At 43.4% G+C, this 19,457-nt stretch overlaps 1 long non-coding RNA gene and 2 other non-coding genes across 4 annotated transcripts; 2 read left to right on the forward strand and 1 right to left on the reverse strand.

Annotated features, from left to right (window-relative positions):
* LOC112910343 (uncharacterized) lies at window positions 1-5,865 on the reverse strand. Of its 2 annotated transcripts, XR_011995629.1 has the most exons (3): window positions 5,008-5,865; window positions 4,128-4,541; window positions 1-1,924 (listed from the first exon to the last, which is right to left on the reverse strand). It is a non-coding gene; the product is annotated as an uncharacterized lncRNA (long non-coding RNA). The 2 variants fall into 2 exon arrangements; XR_003233241.2 differs by lacking the exon at window positions 1-1,924 and having other exon boundaries at window positions 2,665-4,541.
* Window positions 5,353-5,456, forward strand: TRNAL-CAA (transfer RNA leucine (anticodon CAA)). The gene is made up of 2 exons: window positions 5,353-5,390; window positions 5,411-5,456. It is a non-coding gene; the product is annotated as a tRNA-Leu (tRNA).
* A 12,867-nt stretch (window positions 5,866-18,732) lies between the features above and the next one.
* Window positions 18,733-18,838, forward strand: LOC112910364 (U6 spliceosomal RNA). The gene has a single exon (XR_003233242.1). It is a non-coding gene; the product is annotated as a U6 spliceosomal RNA (small nuclear RNA).
* Window positions 18,839-19,457: the final 619 nt, after the last annotated feature.

The raw sequence follows: 19,457 nt of genomic DNA on the forward strand, positions 1-19,457 counted from the left end.
GAGAGAGAGGCAGACCTAGGCAGAGGGAGAAGGAGGCTCCCTGCAGGAAGCCTGATGCAGGACTCCATCCCAGACCCTGCATCACGCCCTGAGCTGAAGGCAGATGCTCAACTGCTGAGCTACCCAGATGTCCCTTGATGCATTTTTATTAGCAGCAGCTAGAGCTGTGATAAGTTTGTTGGACTCAACACTACTTCCATTGTAAATGTGGACGTGTTTCCAGAGTAAGCATTCTTAACCATGTGGGGTGAGCGTCAGAAGACCACATACCTTACAATACCCGTTTTATAACCTGAACAACAGGACGGTGATGACCACCGTGTGGTCATCAGGGGTGTGTAGAAGGATGGCAAAGAGGTGGCAGGGAAGCGTTCATGTTATTGGTTATCTTCTGGCTCTTGTGGGTTCATAGGTATTTTATAATTATTTAAATTTTTAATTAAAAGAGATAACCCTACCATTTGGGATCCTCATCCCAAATAAAGTTGTAAATGATTCTAAATTTACTCCTGCAGAAAGATAAGCAACATCTGAATTCGTAGAATGAGGATTTGGGCCCCTTAAGGCAAACATGGGGCCTGGTACCATCCTTCTGGCTCCTGTCTGGTTCTTTCCTCAGAACATCTGAAGCTGTTTATTACACACTAAGACTTCAACAACTCATTCTTCAGATTTTACTGCCCTAGGATATCACTGCGTGTCTTCAGCTGCTGATAGTGGCCTGGCGGGAAGATAGGAGCATCTTCCCCAACCAGACAGAGAATAAAAGGAAACTGAACATGGCCCTGCTCCTAGGATGTGCACAATTGGGAAGATGAGAAATACTTGGGAGAAGTGACTAACAAGTAACAAGTGCCATGACACTGAAAGCCAATTGCTGTCATTACAGGAAATAAGCCACTTGTCAATGCCCTTAGTTATCTGCGATCCCAGCCAAAGACTGTAAACAGGAATTGCATCTCTTCCCAGCACTGAAAAGTTTCATTCTTAGTGTACTAATGGTGGGTATGTTGCCTCTTCACTAATGAAGGACAATGATTCTTTGATTTAAATGACACAATTACCCAGTGTTGGGTCCCCCAGCTGAACTTGACTCCCCAGGAGAATACAAGAGAGCATGGTTTCCGTTCTTCGAAAAGTTAGTAAAGTCAGTTAAGAGGAAAAAATAACATGAAAAAGGAGCAGACAGCAACCAAAGCTGATGTGTGGGCAAGGGAAATGTGCACTGCAGACCTCCCTGTGAACAGCCTTGGTCTGAGGAGGCTGGATCCTGGGGCATCACTTCCTAGGCTGACACACCAGTATTCATGGGTTCAGGCCTGCAACAAAAGTTTTACTTGATTGTGTAATTAAATCACAACACCCGGGCACCTCCTTGAATGCAGGAATTCCGCCTGCGTTGAGGTCTCAGGAATGGGAAAGCTCTGCCAAACCAGTGTAATTACTTGGGAACTAGTTTTGCTAGGGCGTTAGCAAAGTAGTCTGGATTTCAAACTCTGGACAGTACTTGGATATGACCACAGTGGCTCAGTTACATTTCCTTGTCCTAACTGGAAAGAAAGCATAAATATCTCAGATGTGGCTTATTTGTGGGCTTAATTTTACATTTGGAGTTTGAAGTGTAACCAGGGCATTTGAAGGTAACTTTGAGGTACATTCCTCTCTATCCCGATTCCTCATTCAGAAGATTTGTCTGGATTATAGTGTTGCATACAATTGCCACGTCCAGTTTGGGGTTTGTGATACACAAGAATATAATAGAAATAGAGATGATAACTTATTTTAGTGTATGTAGAGATTTCACATTTCTCAACTTACACTTTTTTTTTTTAACTGGAAAGAAATATGCCAAAGAATTAACAGATGGTTTTGATGAGATTATGGAGGATTTTTCCAGCTGCATTGAATTCTTCACAATGGAGACCTTGAAGTACACACAAAAAAATGAGGGAAATATTGAGTGAACTCCCTATAGCATCTCCTGGCTTCAACAATCAATTTATTGCCAACTTCATTTCCAATATAGCCTCATCTGAATTTCCACTATTGCTGTTACTCCAAAGTAAATCCTGGACATGATAATTAGAGAATCAGATGTGTTTATGAGCTTTGCATAAAATACTCATTTCAAGGTTGGGAGTGGAGTTAAATTCTTTCTTTTAAACTGGTATGGACCACTCCTGTCAGCTTGTTTTCATTTGAGTCCTCTCTACCCTTTAATATTTTCAGGTCTTTCAAATCCCTCTTGTGGAAGATGTTTTCATAAAAATGTAAGATAGGGGAGTCCTATTGCACAGTTAATGTTAGTAAATAGTAAAAATATTCATATAATTATACCTCACTTTATTCCAGAAAGGACTTCAAGCCATTTAAAACATAAAGTCAAGGTAGCAGGAGTTCAATATGCCATAAAAAAAAGAGACAAAAGTATACTAAATGCTACCCACATGTTTGTTTTTAAAGATTGATAAGGGAACCTTGTTAATTTTATAGCTCATAGTTTCTATGAAATGAAAATTGAGTTTTAAGGGGCTTAATGAGATTAAAAGAGAAATTACAATAAAAGAATTTCTACCTGGGTTCTTGGTAAATAGAAACTATCACAAGGGTTTATCTTTCATATAATGAGTTTTGCAAATCAATAAGGAAAGATGAACACATGAATAAAAATTTGGTTAGCAATTTGCAAATTTACAGAATATGAAAATCCTTCAAACACAATGTTGAAACTCATTAATAAAGCCATAAAATAATGCCTTGCCACCTCTCACCCATTAAAATGCTTTGTTGTTGAATCACAGTACCAAAACTAGGGATTCCACTTCCAGAAAGGTAAGGAAATAATTATGAATATTGAAAATATCTACAGAAGAATGTTCTTTACAGCATTGCTGACAAGAGTAAGAAATTAGAAATAATCCAATGTTCAACAGTACCGGTTTGATGTGAGGTGTCTGCAGTAGCTTGCAATCAGAAAAACAGTAATAATTACAAATTTTTAGGAACTTGAAATTGCCACATCTAGAATCACTTCTGGGACAACTTCCTTCCCATAGAACTACAGCTTATGAAAGTACAGCAAATCTCACATCTTTGAAGGAGGAAAATTAGGGTGAGAAGTGGCAAGGCATTATTTTATGGCTTTCTTTCTTTTTTTTGGAAATATTTTAGGGGAAAATGAGCAAATCAAACTTTTAGGAGTCTCGAATCTCAAAATCATCTATTTACTAAAATACACACAAGACAACCTTAAAATTATAGTATGAATGAGGAATACAACATAGACCAAAAAATTTCTACTTTCTTACAGAAAAATATAACCTAACAATGAAACACCATTTTTTTACTTCCCAGAAAAAAATGGCATGGTTTGTTAAGTGAATTTTGAATGAGGCCTAAAAATATTTACCTATGCCACCTATTTTGAAATTTTTATCCATAATGTTGAAATTATGGATAAAATGTTTCATATTGTTGAAATACTATGAAACACATAGTGTTCTGGTTGTATCTTCACTAAAAAAATGTTCAGCCCCCAAAGCAGTATTTACAGTAAATCTGGTATGAATGTCAAAAGAAAAAAATTGTTTTAAAAAATGGTGCAAAAGCATTTTGATTTTAGCACAACATATCACAGAAAAGAATATGAATACAAGTTTGCAATTTTTTGTATACCTCCAAAGAGACTGTCACTGACCACAGTATTTATATTGCTATATTAGCAATGAGGATTTTTGGGTATGTTTTTAAGGGCCACATAAAAATAGGTTCAAGGAACAGATTAAGTTGAAGTCCTAGATTAAAGTGTTTGGTTTAAAGAATTTTCTACAACAAATTTCATGTTTATGTATGAAAAGTTACATAACCTTATATGAAAATGTCATTATTTTCTACACTATACTAAATGTACTTCCTAAGAGGAGAAAAAAATTAATATCTAAAATAAATTAAGATTACAAGACTATCAGCCATCCTTTGAACTCATCTATTTACACAAAGTATACACATTTGTTTCATTATTAACGGTGAAGAAATGAGGTGGTGACAACTACCTTTTGCACATTATCAACTCACTTTCGCCACAAGTGTGTCTTTGGTGGGAGTGTATACGAAATACGTTTGCCTACCCCTCATCAAGTCACCCGCAGGTTTATTGAGAAGATGAAGGTGTATTTTTCTTTCTTTCAAACAACATCCCGAGCAGACCATAAGTAGCCTGAAATGATAAAATACTTTAGCTATCGACACAGATTGCTAAAATGTAAGTTATTTGCCCAAATTATCACATCAAATAACAAAGTCAGCCATAAAGCAGGCTGCAAAGCATTAAGTATTTCATGTAAGTGCGCTTTTAAATCCTTGAATTTCTGTAGAAACATTGTCATCACCACGTGATGTGAGAGGACTCAATACCGAAGACAGGTTGCAGCGGCGGGTTCGAGCGTGGCCGGCGTTTCCGTCTGACCGTCTCGCGGTGCAGCACGCTCAGCCCTCGGCCTTAGATCTGGGACTGAGGAAGACCATACAGTCAAGGCCGTTTTCTATCAAAAGGAGGAAGGAGTGTGTTGAAACCAGGGAGTCTGGGAATCTAAGACAGGGCCGAGCGAACTCAAACTACTTCTCTTTTCATTTAGAAGAGACCTGACCTCTGCCTTGCAGGGAGAAAAACGTTTTTGTGTGAATGCACAAAATAACCCATCGGGACAGATGTTCCCAGTTTCCTCAGTTTCCTCGGATCCGTGTCCACTCTGAGCTCAGCCCCAACCTGAGCGGGGAAGGAATTTACTGTCAGGCCCCGGCCGCTCCGCGAGCTGACACGTGGGGAAAGCCTGGTCCGGAGGTGAGGCTCCCGGTCCCGGCGTCTCCCGCCTGCCCGCTGACCTACAGGGATTAGGACTCGGATCCGAGGGCCGCCGAGGACCCAGAGAGGACCTGGACCCTCCCCCAGCCTCTGCCCCAGGCCCTGCCCCTCCCCCTGCCCCCGACCCCGCCGCCGCGCAGGAGGACCTGGGCGCGGGCGCTCTCAGACGCACTCCTGGGAGGCAGGGGCCGCCCCCGGGAACCGGGTCTTGAGTTAAGTTTGTTCTCGTTTCCCTCGGCGCCGGGGCGTAGGCGAGGCCGAGAGGCGGGCAGCGGAACAGAGGCTCGGGAGGTCCGTGCTCGCAGCCGCTCGGCCGCTGGGGCAGCTGCCCTCCTCCCTCGGAGTCTCCCTCAGTCCGCAGACCGATCTCTCCTCCTCCCCCGGCTACCCGGGCTCTGGCCTGAGCGCCGCCTCCCGCGAGCGGCCTACGTCACAGGAGCGCCACCGCGCCACATCGACTTTAGTGGAAAATCTCTGCTCTTCCGCAGGGTGTCAGGATGGCCGAGTGGTCTAAGGCGCCAGACTCAAGCTCCGCTTCCCCGCTGGGGATTCTGGTCTCCGAATGGAGGCGTGGGTTCGAATCCCACTTCTGACACAAAATTTTTCTCCTCCCTCTAATTTCCTACACGCTGAGATCAACCTGCGGAGAGGTCTAACCAACGTCTAGTATTAACGAACATAAAAATTTCTTACAGGGACTGTTAAAAACACCGAAAATGTGAAGAGCGAGAATATCGCGATACGTTTTGAAAGCCGAGATCTCTGGTGCAGACTTCACGGGGGGGCAGAAGCTCCGAGAGGAGGAAATCCGTGGCGATATCGCGAGAGAGCTGAGAAACGCGCGAGGTTTGGGGCCAGTCCCGCACGTTTTCGTGGAAGCGCGCGCTCTCCCCGGCGTCCGCGTCCGGCCCTCTGGCTCGGTCCTCTCGGCCGACGCCGGGCATCGTCCCTTCCCTGGAGGGGGCCAGAAGTGCGCACCTCCCTGCTTCCGGTTCTGTGGTGTCCGTGTACTTCCCCTGTGTCTGCGTTTGCATGTGTGCCCTGTACACGGCTTTCACGGAACACTGCTCTGTGACGTGTCACTCGGGTTCTCGCCCCTGAATGGCGGATCCTCCCACAGAAACACGGCTCCCCCTCCGTGCACCCATTTTCCCTACATACTGAAGGTGCGATTACCGCTCGCCCAACACATGCTTCCTGAGTGCTTTCCACCTGCCGGGGAGGCAGCCCTGGGCTGCGGCAATAATAATATAAAACAGGAGAGGATAAAAATTTTAATTTAAAATAAAATAAGTTTCTGCCCTTGTGCTTATATTACAATGCAGTGAGCTTTGGTTCTGCCTCAGGAGCACATTCCCACATTTCCTCACTTCTCAGGAGGAGTCGAGATCAAATGCTGAACGCCAGCTCTAGGAGATTCCGGTTTGAAGGGCGGAATGTTTTCCTGTCATGGCCACTCATGACTCTGCTCATCTCGCCGTTAATTTATACCAATCTCAACATGTGAGACGCTGTGCAGGTATCAGCAGACATGCGTCGTGGACGAGACCCAACCCTCCCATCTGAATTCAGATGGCTTCATGCACCACCAAACAGACTCAATCCCTGCAGCACATAAATCAACTGTGGTTAAGTGAAATGTGAAATGAAATATAGAAGCTTGGTGAGGGGAAAAGAAACTCGTTCTGGCAAGATTTCTACTACTATTACTAAATATACATATATATGGCACATAATACATCTTATGTATGTATAACTGCTGCCCTCATAAGATCACTTTCAGAGGAGCAGAAAATGGATTTCTGAAGACTGGAAGAATGTGTAGCTTCTTTTGGAGAACTGGGTGAGTTAGAAAAAGACAGGAAGATAATACAAGAGAGGGGTAAGAGTAGCTGGTTCACCTGGAAAATTCTACAAGAAAAAAAATAAGGCTGTTGTCATAAATGACTTTTCATATATCTGACATATTGGATTTTAAAAGGTTAATTTTACTTAAAGATTTATTTACTTATTAGTAAAAGACACACACAGAGAGGGAGGCAGAAGCAGAAGGAGGCTCCATGCAGGGAGCCTGACACAGGACTTGATCCTGAATCTCCACTATCAGGCCCTGGGCTGATAGCTGCACTAAACCGCTGAGCCACCAGGGCTGCCCTGATCTTACTTTTAAAATTAATACCAAAAAACATGATTACAGAATTTTTACAAAACTACTTAAATGGAACTTCCCCTTCCTGTTTCACTCACTTTGATTAAATGCCTTTTAGAATTATTGGGAAGATACTTAACTTGCTTCACTCTCTTCTTTGTCCTCCCCTTAGGAAGAAAAATCTAACAGTAATAGTTTTTCCTTCTCTGATCCACATTTTGGGTGGCACTAATATTCAGCTGTGCTTCTATGGTCTCTTCGGCTCTTTGCATTGGTGGTTTTACAGAGTACTTGTGCCTTCACGCAACTGCTAGGCAAATGAGTCTACTGGGCTCCAGGTATAAACATGGGAAGGAGTAGAGATAGCCCATTTTAGTTTCAGATCCAAACCATGTTCTTCAATCTATGTTTGCCAGCAACAAGCTGGTATTTTGTTTCTGTCATTGGTGTAAACTCCTTGTTGCCAAATTGTTAAAGACTATGTTAAAATAAAAAAGGTAAATTTATGACTTTCATACAAATGAAAATGAGTATGTGTTGAGAATAACGTAACAACCAGTAAGATGTTACAATTGGCTCAAAAGAAAATTCAAAGTACTACACATTTATAGACAATCTGGAATGCTGAAGTAAATTTGCAAATTGATTTTTTTAAACTGTCCATTTCCAGAGCAATGATCATTTGCATTCCACTGGACACAATTCATTTGCATTTCTGTGGTGAAAATCATTTTCACTGTTGCCAGTTTCCTACGACTCAAAGAGTTGTGAGATAGCTAAAAAATCAATGAAAATCACTGTTATGGACTGAATGTGTCCCTCCAAAATTCATGTTGAAACCCAATGTCATGGTATTAGAAGATGGGATCTGTGGAAAGTAATTAGGATTAATATGTCAGGAGGGTAGAATGCTCCTAAATGGGATTAGGGTCATTGTAAAGAATCCTGAGGGAGCCTGCTTCCTCACTGTGCTCTTCAGCCATTTGAGAACACAGCAAGAAGACAGCCTTCCAAACACAGGAAAGGGCCTCATTAGAACCCAACCCGGTGGGCCACCCTGATCTGGGACTTTATGCCTTCTGGAACTCTAAGATATAAACTTCTGTTAGTTAAGCCACACATTTTGTGGCATTTTGCTACAGCAGCCATGACTCGGACAGTTGTCCTACTCAAGCTACCATGGAAACCTTGAAAATTTTTGAAAATTTTTGAAAATTTGAAAATTTTTCCTGACAAAACTCAGTGGAAATGGATGCGATCACAACCTTCAAAACTGAAACATCCTTTCTTATTTCACTAGCACACTCACATGGAATTGGGTTTTAGATTGAATTCATTAAAAAGTGGAAGATAAGCCTTTATCTCACCACATTGCAAGAACCCTCCAATTTGCAATGATGTCTAGCCAATCAATATCCTTTCTTTTTTTTTTGAAGATTTTACTTTTAAGTAATCTCTATACCCAACGTGGGGCTCAAACTGACAAGCCCAAGATCAAGAGTCCCATGCTCTACTGACTGAGCCCGTCAGGTGCCTCTAGGAGGCTTGATTTTGTAATCTTGACTTTGTAATATTGAGGAGCTTGGTCTCCATGCTGGGGCTGGGTGAGACCCAACCCTCCCATCTGAATTCAGATGGCTTCATGCACCACCAAACAGACTCAAGACGCACTCATGTCTATAACTTATATCGTTTGAAAGAATCAGAGTGAAATGAGAAGTAAATATGTAGCTCCTGACCTGAAGAAACCTGTTGGAGAGGGGAGTCTGACCTGACCACTCAAGGATATTGGAAGATGTCCTTAAATGTTTTGAAGGGAAAGGATATAAGCTTGTTATTCCTTCCTTTCAAAATCTGGTCACCAATCAAGAGCTTATAATAAGGAAAGGGATCAGAATAAGACATGAGTTTTAAGGGCAGCAAAATATGTTTTTTTGGCATAAGGATTATTTTGAGAAATAGCAGACACAGGAGAATCTCTGAAAACAGAGTACACGTTACCCTTTTGTAAGGGTGTCTCCCTCTGTATGAGAAAGAGAAGGATGACCCTGAATCAGAAGAAACAAGAAGGTACTAACAGACCTTACTCCTATTTATACTTTTCCTGGTCAGCTCCTGTAACTGACCTCCCCTACACCCTCTTTGTCTTTAACTGAAGACGGTATTCAAGCCTGAATCCCAAGCTACCTGAGAGTCACTCATTCTTCCCTGGGTCTCTCCCATGTGTCCATGAGATACACACGTTAATAAATTTGTGTTTGGTTTTCTCTTGTTAACCTGCCTTTTGTTACCAGGACTCCAGCCAAGAACTTAGACGGGTAGAGGGAAGATTCTTTTTTCCTCTCTTACAAGCTTCAAAATTCTGCAAACACATCTGGGAGTCTCATCCATTGCTTCATCTACTTAGGGGAAGCAATGAACCCTTATTTGTTCAGGTTTCAGAGCCCAAATGAGTCTAGAGAGGTGTCAAACTGCAGAATTCTCCTATCACAGGGGTAGGGGGGAAAGCACTGCAGATGAAGGAGGTTCTGAAGATTTGTGGCAAAAGGCTAAAATAGCTCCCAGTTTGAAGCTCTTTGACTATCAGATCATTTAACCTCATGCCTCTTCCAGGAGCAAATGAGATAATGTGTGCCAAGTGCATACATCCTCCCGGCACAAAGAAAGGAGTCTGCAGGTGCCAGGGGTGGTGTCGGCGGGAGAACCAAATCCGACTCCGGAGCGACAGCCCAGGGATAAGAGGGGCGCGGCCTGCGAGCGCCTGGACGCAGGAATAGGGCCTGGACGTACACCAGTGAGAGCGCGAGGCCCACCGCAGCCTAGAAAGGCGCTCCAGAGAGCCCTGGGCCGGCCCCGCCGGCCGCTCTAGGACCCGCCTCTTCGCGGTCCTTAGTGGCCGATCCTTACTTCCGGCTTCCGCGGGGGCCTGCGTGGGAGGGAGGATGGGGGAGGCTGCGGGGGGCGGGGAGTAGAAGAGCCTCGGTTGGGGGAAAGGCGGGAGAGAGTGGGGAGCCCGCTCGGGGGGTGGGGAGCCTGATTGCGGTCCCTGGGGCGCGCCCGTCGGCTCGACGCCCCCCAAGCGCCCCCGCTCCCCCAGCGGCCCCGCGCTCGCCGCCTCCTCCAGGCAGGCCGCCGAACCTCCCGGGGGTGCGCGCGCTGTGCGGGCGCGGAGATGGATCCCAGGAAGACGCTTGAGCTGGAGACCTTCCCGGTTCTTCCTTATCGGAGACGGGGTTACTTGGAATGACAGGTTGTCCTTAGTTGTCCTCCTGACTGGCGGTGACCTCGGGGGACGTTGGTGGAGGGTAGAGCGGGGCCTGCACTATTTGGGGCCTGACCCAAGTCCAGCGTTGTTTGGCTGTCTCCTTAAGGAAAGAAACAAAAAAGAGAAAAAGCCGAACCGGTGCCCTGAGTAGCACATCCGGGCCAAACCAGTCTGCTCCGGGATGGGTCCTGGACTTTCACCGACTTTCCCTCCTTGTAACATTGAAGGTCACACCCGGGGTGGTGATTTGAATCATTTGCATTTCGTGAGACAGGCCACACATGAACGACATGACCTATGATGCAGGTGCTCATGCACCCCCCACCCGATGTGCTTGTTACTACAACCCTATTGCCGCCCGAGTTTCCTGAAAACACCTGGGGAGCCAGCCTGAGCACACAGTCCTTCCTGCAGCCCTCCCTGGGCTGTAGCAGAAGCCCCAGGAAACCTCTACGGGCCTCGTGGATTTCTGCTGTAGGCGATCCCGGGGCCTGCTGGGGGCCAGAAGCACTTCAGAAACTCAGGAAGCATTTGGTGTGAATATGTGGAAGAGGAGCCCCGATCCGGGGAAGACGGACCCCTACACTATCCCTAACAGCATCCCTGTCAGGTAGCAAAGGGGAGGCTCCTGGAATCAGAGCGGGAAGGGGCAGTTCATTCACGGGAAAGCAGGAAAAGCAAGGATCTTTCACTCTGGGAATTGGAGTTTGTGATCTCTGGTCTCTTACAAGTTTTCTTTGCTCCTGGACAATGACTGAAAATTGTCTTTTGGAAGCATGTAAATAATTTTAGCTTTTGTTTTTCGTAACGGTATTTCCTTATTGTTTCCTGAGTCAAAATGCATCTGGCATCTAGATGGTCCTGTTTGTAGGTTTTCCACTTCTTTGCCACACTGGAAAGAACCTCAAGGGGGATCTCTCCACGGAGAGAGTTTAATACACCCTTTAGGGTTGTTTCAATCCAGCAATGAAGCCACAGGAAGCTGAGGCTCTTACCCTCCCAGCTCCACAGGAGTCTGTGGGGTTGTGTTCCTTAATAGTGGAGAACAATGAACATACTTGGAAACCAGAATCCAGCGTACCAGGGAGATCTTTTGCCTATTTCAGAGAGTTTTGTTATCCAGACAGCTGGATCCCTTGAGGCTCTAAGCCGCACCGGGATCCATGAGCTGTGCCAACACTGGCTGTACCCCCAAAACCCCCAGCAAGGAGCAGTTCCTGCCCAAGGACCTTTAGGCTTGGATGCGGGAGCAGCATGCTGAGAGCAGGAACGAGGTGGTGGCTGTGCTGGAGGACCTGGAGAGGGAGCTGGATGAGCCCAGAAAGCAAGTGGGAGAGAATGTGAGCTGTCCTCGGGGAGAGGGTTTAGATCTCTGCTCCACCAGGAGGCATCTACCCAGCACTTGCAGAGTGGGCAGGTTTCTGTTTTCTGTAAATAAACACAGAGCTATGAGCTTCAGGTTTTGTTTTTATCCTATTGGGAACTTCAGGGATTCTTCACTCTAATTGAAGCCATCAAGAAGAGGGTCAGATAGTGGAACATTGCTTGAGCAAATACCTAGCCACCAAAATGAATACAATGAACCTCTCCATTGCTCTCATGCCATTTCCTGTCACTAGGCTCATTGCCAACCTTCTGATAGGGTGTTCTGGATCTCGGCAACTCCTAGGTGTATAGGGACAGAGGCTCAGATTTGGAGCAATTAAATCTCCAAATTTTTAAAGATTTTATTTATTTATCCATGAGAAACACAGAGAGAGGCAGAGACACAGGCCCCATGCAGGGAGCCTGACATGGGACTCGATCCCAGGACTCCAGGATCACACCCTGGGCCAAAGGCAGCGCTAAACCGCTGAGCCACCCAGGCTGCCAGGCTGAATGATTTTATCTTACTTGTAAATACATATTTCAAGAAAGCATATGCTTTCCTAATTACAGGAGAACCTGTACAGCCCTGGACTGATGGAGTTAGGAGTTAGATCAGTGAGATGGTAGTGATTTCAAGGACCCTCACAGGAGGCGGGGCAGGGGTACAAGTCAGGGTAGACCAAACTGGAGCCATCGCAAATAGACCCTGGATGAAGTGGAATGGCAGAGCACAGTCACGTAACAGTCCCAGGTGATACTAGGTTGGGAGCGGCAGGCAAGAATACTGGAGAGGGCACAGGTGGACCACTCACTGCTGTTGGTCCATTTCTTCTCCAGTGCTAATGTGTTTTAATCATTGTAGCTTTATTTAATATTTTATATATTTACTTGAGAGAGAAAGAACAAGCAGGGGAGGGGTAGAGAGAGATGGAGATGGTTCTCCATCCCTGAGCAAGGAGTCCAACCCAGAGCTCCATCCCAGGACCCTGGGATCATGACCTGAGGCAAAGGCTGATGCTTCACCAAGTGAGCCACCAAGGTACCCCAATCATTGTAGCTTTAAAATACATCTTAAAAAATTCTTTGTTTATTTTTTTGTTTAAATTCAAGTTACTTAACCTATAGTGTAGAATTGGTTTCAGAAGTAGAATTTAGTGATTCATCAGTTACCTGTAACACCCAGTGCATCACAGCAGGTGCTTCTTTAATGCCCATCCCCCACCCCCAGTTCTCCATCGTGAAGAGTCTCATAAAGTTTGCCTCCCTCTGTTTTTATCTCATTTTATAAAATATATTTTTAATATCTAGTAAAGCTAGTCCTCATCACTGCTCTCTAACAGTCCTTTTCTGATTATTATATGCTTATTTTTCCAGGTGAACCTTAGTATCATTATATTATCTCCCTCCTACACTCCCTCCACTAATTTTTTTTCCTCCACTAATTTTTTTGTGTTTATATTTGAATTATGTTAAATTCCTAGATTAAGAGCAAGGCATATATTTCTATTTACTAAATTCGTCTTTTTTTTTATAAGGCAGCAGTTTTTTAAAAATCCCTATAGAGACTCACCACATTTTTTGTTTTTGTTTTTCTACTTTACTGTTACAAAAAGTATCCTTTTCCCATTACATGTTCTAACATTTTTAAGTACTGTCAGCAAATTAAGTGATTGTGTGAATTTTGACTGGCATTGATCATGAATGATGTTATACAGAAATGCAAGTCCCAAATACCCGATCAGCATTACTAGGAAATGTGGTATATTTTAGATACAAGTCCTTTATCAGATACTTCTTTTGTAAAAAGATTTTCACCCAGGCTAAAGCTTGTCCTTTCATTCTCTTAGTAGCAGCTCCTGCAGAGCAAAAGTTATTAATTTTAATGAAGCCAACTTAACTAATTTCTTTATGCTCTTGGAGTTGTATCTTTTTCTTAAAGATTTTATTTATTTATTCATGAGAGACACACAGAGAGAGTCAGAGACACAGGCAGAGGAAGAAGCAGGCTCCCCAAGGGGAACTCGATGTGAGACTTTGGTCCTGGGACTCCGGGATCACACCCTGACCCAAAGGCAGATGCTCAACCACTGAACCACGCAGGTGTCCCTTTTGGTGTTGTATCTAAAAAGTTATCACCAAAGCCAAGCTCACTTACATTGTCCCCTCTGGTATCTTCTAGAAGTTTTACAGTTTTGTGTTTTACATTTAAGTCTGTGATCCATTTCTTTTAAGATTTTATTTATTTATTCATAAGAGACAGAAAGAGAGAGAGAGAGAGAGAGAGAGAGGCAGAGTCACAGGCAGAGGGAGAAGCAGGCTTCATGCAGGGAGCCCGATGTGGGACTTGATCCTGGGACCCCAGGATCACGCCCTGAGCCAAAGGCAGACGTTCAACCACTGAGCCATCCAGGTGTTCCTGATCATTGGATTTTGAACAATGTGAAGGAGATGGAACATGCAAGTGAAATTAGGCTTTAGACCTTCTTTGCCAAAATACAAAACTTGAGCTTAATAGCATGGTGACTAGAGATGTATATTTGTGGATATATAAGCAAAGACAGGTGAAGCTGTAAGATTCGTGAGCCAGCCAAGTTATCAGAAAGAAGAGTGTAGTTGGCAGAGTAAGCTCTGTCAGAACACAGAAAAAGTCAAGGGATGACAATTTACAAGAGATGAAAGGGGAAGCAGTCCTCTGGTCAGAAGCGTGAAAGTCACTTCAGGGGAGCTGCTTTTTCTCATTTGGTCAGCAAGTTCTCCTGCCTCCTTTGAGCTCTCCTCAACTGTTCGTGTGGTCTCAAAACCAGTCTCCTCGCCTCCAGGTGTGGGGTCCATCGTCCATGCCATCACCACAGTGACTGCCATAAAGCCCAAAGCTACTCTCATGTGCCTGCGTAGACCTGCTGATGGGCCAGCTCATGAGCCTGGCACCAAGACTCTTCGTATCCAGCCTGCTTCTCCAGCCCCACATCCTTCCCCTTCCTACTCAATCTGTGCTTCCATTGGCCAACAGTACTGTCTAAAGAATGCCTCTGTAACTTCATACGTTCCAGCTGAAAACCTCTTGTCTCCCTCCCTCCCTTGTCTAACAGATGGTCTAACCATCTGTACTCATGTTTTAAGATGGCCCATCAGCCTGTCCTCTGTGTTTTACTGTCTTCAGAGTTCAATGCCCCAGTAGCTCTGACACTTCCCTTTGGTTGGAGAATTTGCCACACTGCGTTGTAGCTGTACACTTATCTGTGTGTCTCACCTCCAGGTTGTGCCCTAAGGAGCATCTTCCTCATCTGTAGATGAGGAAGGAACTGTAGATAGATGCAGGTAAATGGCAAGGAACTGTAGATAGGTCACCAGGTAGATGGCAAGAAACTATAGACAGAGCTTGACCCAAGCTACTATTCAGTGTGTGACACAAATCATTTAATGAGCATGGCATCCTAAAAACCAAGGGAGTTTCTAGAAACAACAACAGTTCTTAATGATTTCTAACATTTTGCTTACATCACCAGGCAGATAGCATCGGGATTCAGATAACTGCTTGGAGGTGCTGAGAAAAGCAGCCAGTGGATCAAGTTAAGGAGCTGCTATGGAAATTATTACATTCCTGATATTTCATAATTACATTCCTGGTACTTCCTGGTACTCATAATTACATTCCTGGTACTTCCCGTCAGTGCCTCTAAAGGTCAGTCACAAGGGAATCCTAGCGTTCTACACTCATCACAGCTACATCTTTTTCTCTCTCTGATATGTCTCCTTAAATGTCTAGAAAGGCTTGCTTGATATGGAAAGCTTTCCCCACATCGTATTCATGTGAGTATATATGTAACTCATGAGTTTAGTCTAGAGTTCCACAATTTCAGGATCATGCAGTATGGGCTGGGAGGACCATCACCTTGACCAAGTGGGACTATATTTAGTTATGCTCTTTATTTTTTTAAAAAGATTTTACTTATTTATTCATGAGAGGTCATGGGGCGGGGGGGGAGAGACACAGGCAAAGGGAGAAGCAGGCCCCATGCAGGGAGCCTGACGTGGGACTCGATTCCGGGACTCTAGGATCACGCCCTAGGCCGAAGGCAGGCACTCAACTGCTAAGCCACCCAGGGATCCCCAAGTTATGCTCTTTAAAAGAAAAAAAAAAAGGTAATAGATTTATTAAGTACCATATACTTGTTAATGTAATTAGTTATTCCCCTCTATCTAAAACGATGATGGTGTTACATTTTTCAACTATATCTCTCCAGGAGATATAGTTTATGTACTCTCAACATACTTGTGAAATGGCTTTTCTTCACTCACTACTGTGGAAACAAACTAATATATGCTTTTTCTTTTAAAAGAAGCTAAGGAACATGAATGCCCTTCTAAAAAGGAATCAACTTCTAATTAAAAGGAAACCATAGAGCAAATCATATGAAACAAAATCCTTTGTTTATTCTAGCAGTAAAGTAACTGAGTTCCCAAGCCAGAGCATTGCTTCTGATCTACATTTAAAAATATATTTGGGGACATTTTTTGGTTGTCACTATGACTGGGGCGTGCCACTTATATGTTGTGGGTAGAGTCCAGAAATTCTAGACATTATGTTACATAGTACATATTATCATATATTGTACAGATAATTGTATAGAGGAGAGGATATTCCAGTGGAGTATAAAGAAAGAATTTTTCCATCCAAACTGCTAGTAATACTCCTTTTGGAAAACCCTGAAGTAAAGAATAGGGAATATTTCCAACCCATTGAGTTCAACAAAGATTTGTTCATTAGATTAAGCTCAAGTTGCAAGACTGAACTGAACTATGCTCACTTCTTTATCAAAACCGATGCATTTTAAAAAATTTAAAAAAAAAACTGATGCATTTCTTTTACCTTAATGCCATGTAGTGTGATAAATGAATTAAGAAAGGAGACCATCACACTGAGGTGTCTGAGGCTGTGGTGGCCTATGTAAATAGGCCAAAGCCTAAGCCTATCAATGCTTCAAGGTTATGAAATTATGTTCAATTGTTCCAAGCAGCCAAGGAGACTTTTAAGCTATAGGCAATCAACATTTTCCTTCTGCTCTTTTTTTTTTTTTTTTCTCTTTTTTACATAGGCTCCACACCCAGCCTGGAGTCCATTGGCCCATTGTGGGGTCAAACCCAGGACCCTGAGATTCAGACAAGAGTCTGAGGCTGGAACAGCTGAGCCCCCCAGGCACCCCTGCTTCTACTTTCTTAGAAGTCTTTCCCTGAGCTGGTGGTAGAGCATTCCTACCACTTCAGGTTTGGTGCTGCCTGATTCTCATCACTTTTTGCTCAGATACACTCTTAAAATGTTTACTATGCCTCGTGTATCTTTTATCCAGCATGATGGGATATTACATGTTTTATCCATCTGAAATGTAGAACTATTATGTCTGTCTCCTTCTCTACCCCTTGCATCTTGGTGCTTTCTGGATTGCAACGAACTCACAATAGCTCTATTTAGCTCTGATTTTCAGTGTTTTTTTTTTTTTTTTTTTAAGATTTTATTTATTTACTCATGAGAGACACAGAGAGGCAGAGACACAGGCAGAGGGAGAAGCAGGCTACCTGTGTGGAGCCCAATGCGAGACCAGATCCCAGGACCCCGGGATCACGACCTGAGCCAAAAGCAGACACTGAGCCCAACCATTGAGCCATCCAGGTGTCCCTGATTTTCAGTTTGATCCTTCTCAGCTCCTGTACCTTGTTGCTCTCTACTTGTGTGCACAAAGCCAGCACGTTGTGAGGATGTTGTCCCCTTGGACACTTAGTCTAAATCACTAGAAACTTATTCTAACATGTTTATTTGAAATCTGGCCCTTCCCAGCTTAATTACAATTTCACTGAGTACAAACTTACTACAAATAAAACTTACCTGCCCACAGGAAAGCTCAGTCTAGTTCCAGACTAATGCTGTGTAAGTAGTGAAATGCAGTTACATATAATATTTTATTTAAAATACTGTGTGTGGGGCACCTGGGTTGCTCAGTGGTTGAGTGTCTGCCTTTGGCTCAGGTTGTGATCCCAGGATCCTGGGACTGAGTCTTGCATCAGGCCTGCTTCTCCCTCTGCCTGTGTCTCTGCCTCTCTCTCTGTGTCTCTCATGAATAAATAAATCAATCTTAAAAATAAAATAAAATAATAAAATACTGGGTGTGGATATTGAAAAGCCAAATATTGGACAGTATTTGAAGTCATCTTACATGGTGAGGAGCCCCAAAAAGGCAGAAAGCTGGGGCCTTATTTTTTATTCCAAATGACCTTTGTTATGAATGCCTTTTGCTCTGTGTAATCTGATGTGAGACTATTTTGTGACCAGTTATTTTGAATAGGATTTGATAATTTTGGATAAATATAAAGCTATTGGTCTGAAACTACCACTTTTGTTATTATTAATCATTAATTTCTAAAGTGTCAAAACAAAAGGAAAAGCATTTTAAATATCAGCACTGAAAAGCACATGCTCAAAGAATAAAAATCCTTAAACTAAGTAAGTGTAATTTTGTGGAAACTCATTGCATGGTCTACCTTTTGCTCCTTTCCTTACAGCTGTGTGAAGACATTATCACATCTTTTTTTGGTGTTTGTGGTTGAGAATCAGTGGTCCCTGATGGCAGAGCCTTTCAATATTCTCTCCATCTCACTTCCTCATCCTCTTATTTAAGTTTTTTTCTTTTTAAAAATAATTTCTATACCCAACATGGAGTTTGAACCCACAGCCCCAAGATCAAAAGTAACATACTCTTCCAACTGACCAGCCAGGTGCCCCTCTTCTTCATCCTTTAGAAGAACAGACCTCTTAGCAGAATAAGAATTTAGGTAGACAGCCCTTTAGGACAACCCATGGATTGTGAAATAAATAGTAGTAGTTCTCTCTGAGGGTCATCACCTCCCTGTCCCTAGCATTCAGTTTCCAGATCGGTTTTCCATCTTTCCTTTGATCTTCACACAGAGCAACTTGCTTGTAAGTGAATCCAATGGGCATAGGCAAGGCCACAGGGTTGTGTACTAGCTAAAACTGTTCAGAGGTTAATAGAAAGTCAGCACCTGACTTCTTTGTCTTTAGCAAAATAATGCAGAATAGCACGCTTGCTTGAATGTACATTTACAAGAGTTTAAAGTGATACAGAGATTAGCGTGGGCCCTGCACAAGAATGACATGCAAATTCATGAAGCATTCCATATGTTTAAAGGGAAAAAAAATAAAAATTAAATCAAGCAGTAAATACAGGTTTAAGGTATCCTCAGAATGGCAAATTTTCATCCTAATGTTATTCATCCTTAAGTTATTATCATTGTGAAGCCAATGTGCCCCAGGGTAAAACATGTCAAAGATCCAAAAAGTCAAGTTAGGGTGGCCCAGCGGTTTAGCGCCGCCTTCAGCCCAGGGCGTGATCCTGGAGACCTGGAATCGAGTCCCGCGTCGGGCTCCCTGCATGGAGCCTGCTTCTCCCTCTGCCTCTCTCTCTCTTTGTAATGAATAAATAAATTAAAATTTAAAAAAAGTCAAGTTAAAATTCAACTGAATTGTGGAAAGCTTCAGCTTAACGAAAAATGAAGATACTTAAAAAAAAAAAAAGGCAGAATAGTCAGCATAGAAAGTAGGTGTAGAAGACAGGTCAACCCTACAACACAGGTCTGATACCTCTATCAATGAGAGAGTGTGAATGAGATACATGTGTTCCAGCAGCAGAGGGCTCCTAGGAAAACCACAATACAAGTATCCAAACCGGATTTCTCTCGGAATCATTAGGCCAGGACTCTTTAGTAGAGAATTCAGCTAAGTTCTTTGCTCTGGAATCTTTCAA

The sequence above is a fragment of the Vulpes vulpes genome, chromosome 12, assembly GCF_048418805.1.
Source record: "Vulpes vulpes isolate BD-2025 chromosome 12, VulVul3, whole genome shotgun sequence".
Taxonomy (NCBI): domain Eukaryota; kingdom Metazoa; phylum Chordata; class Mammalia; order Carnivora; family Canidae; genus Vulpes; species Vulpes vulpes.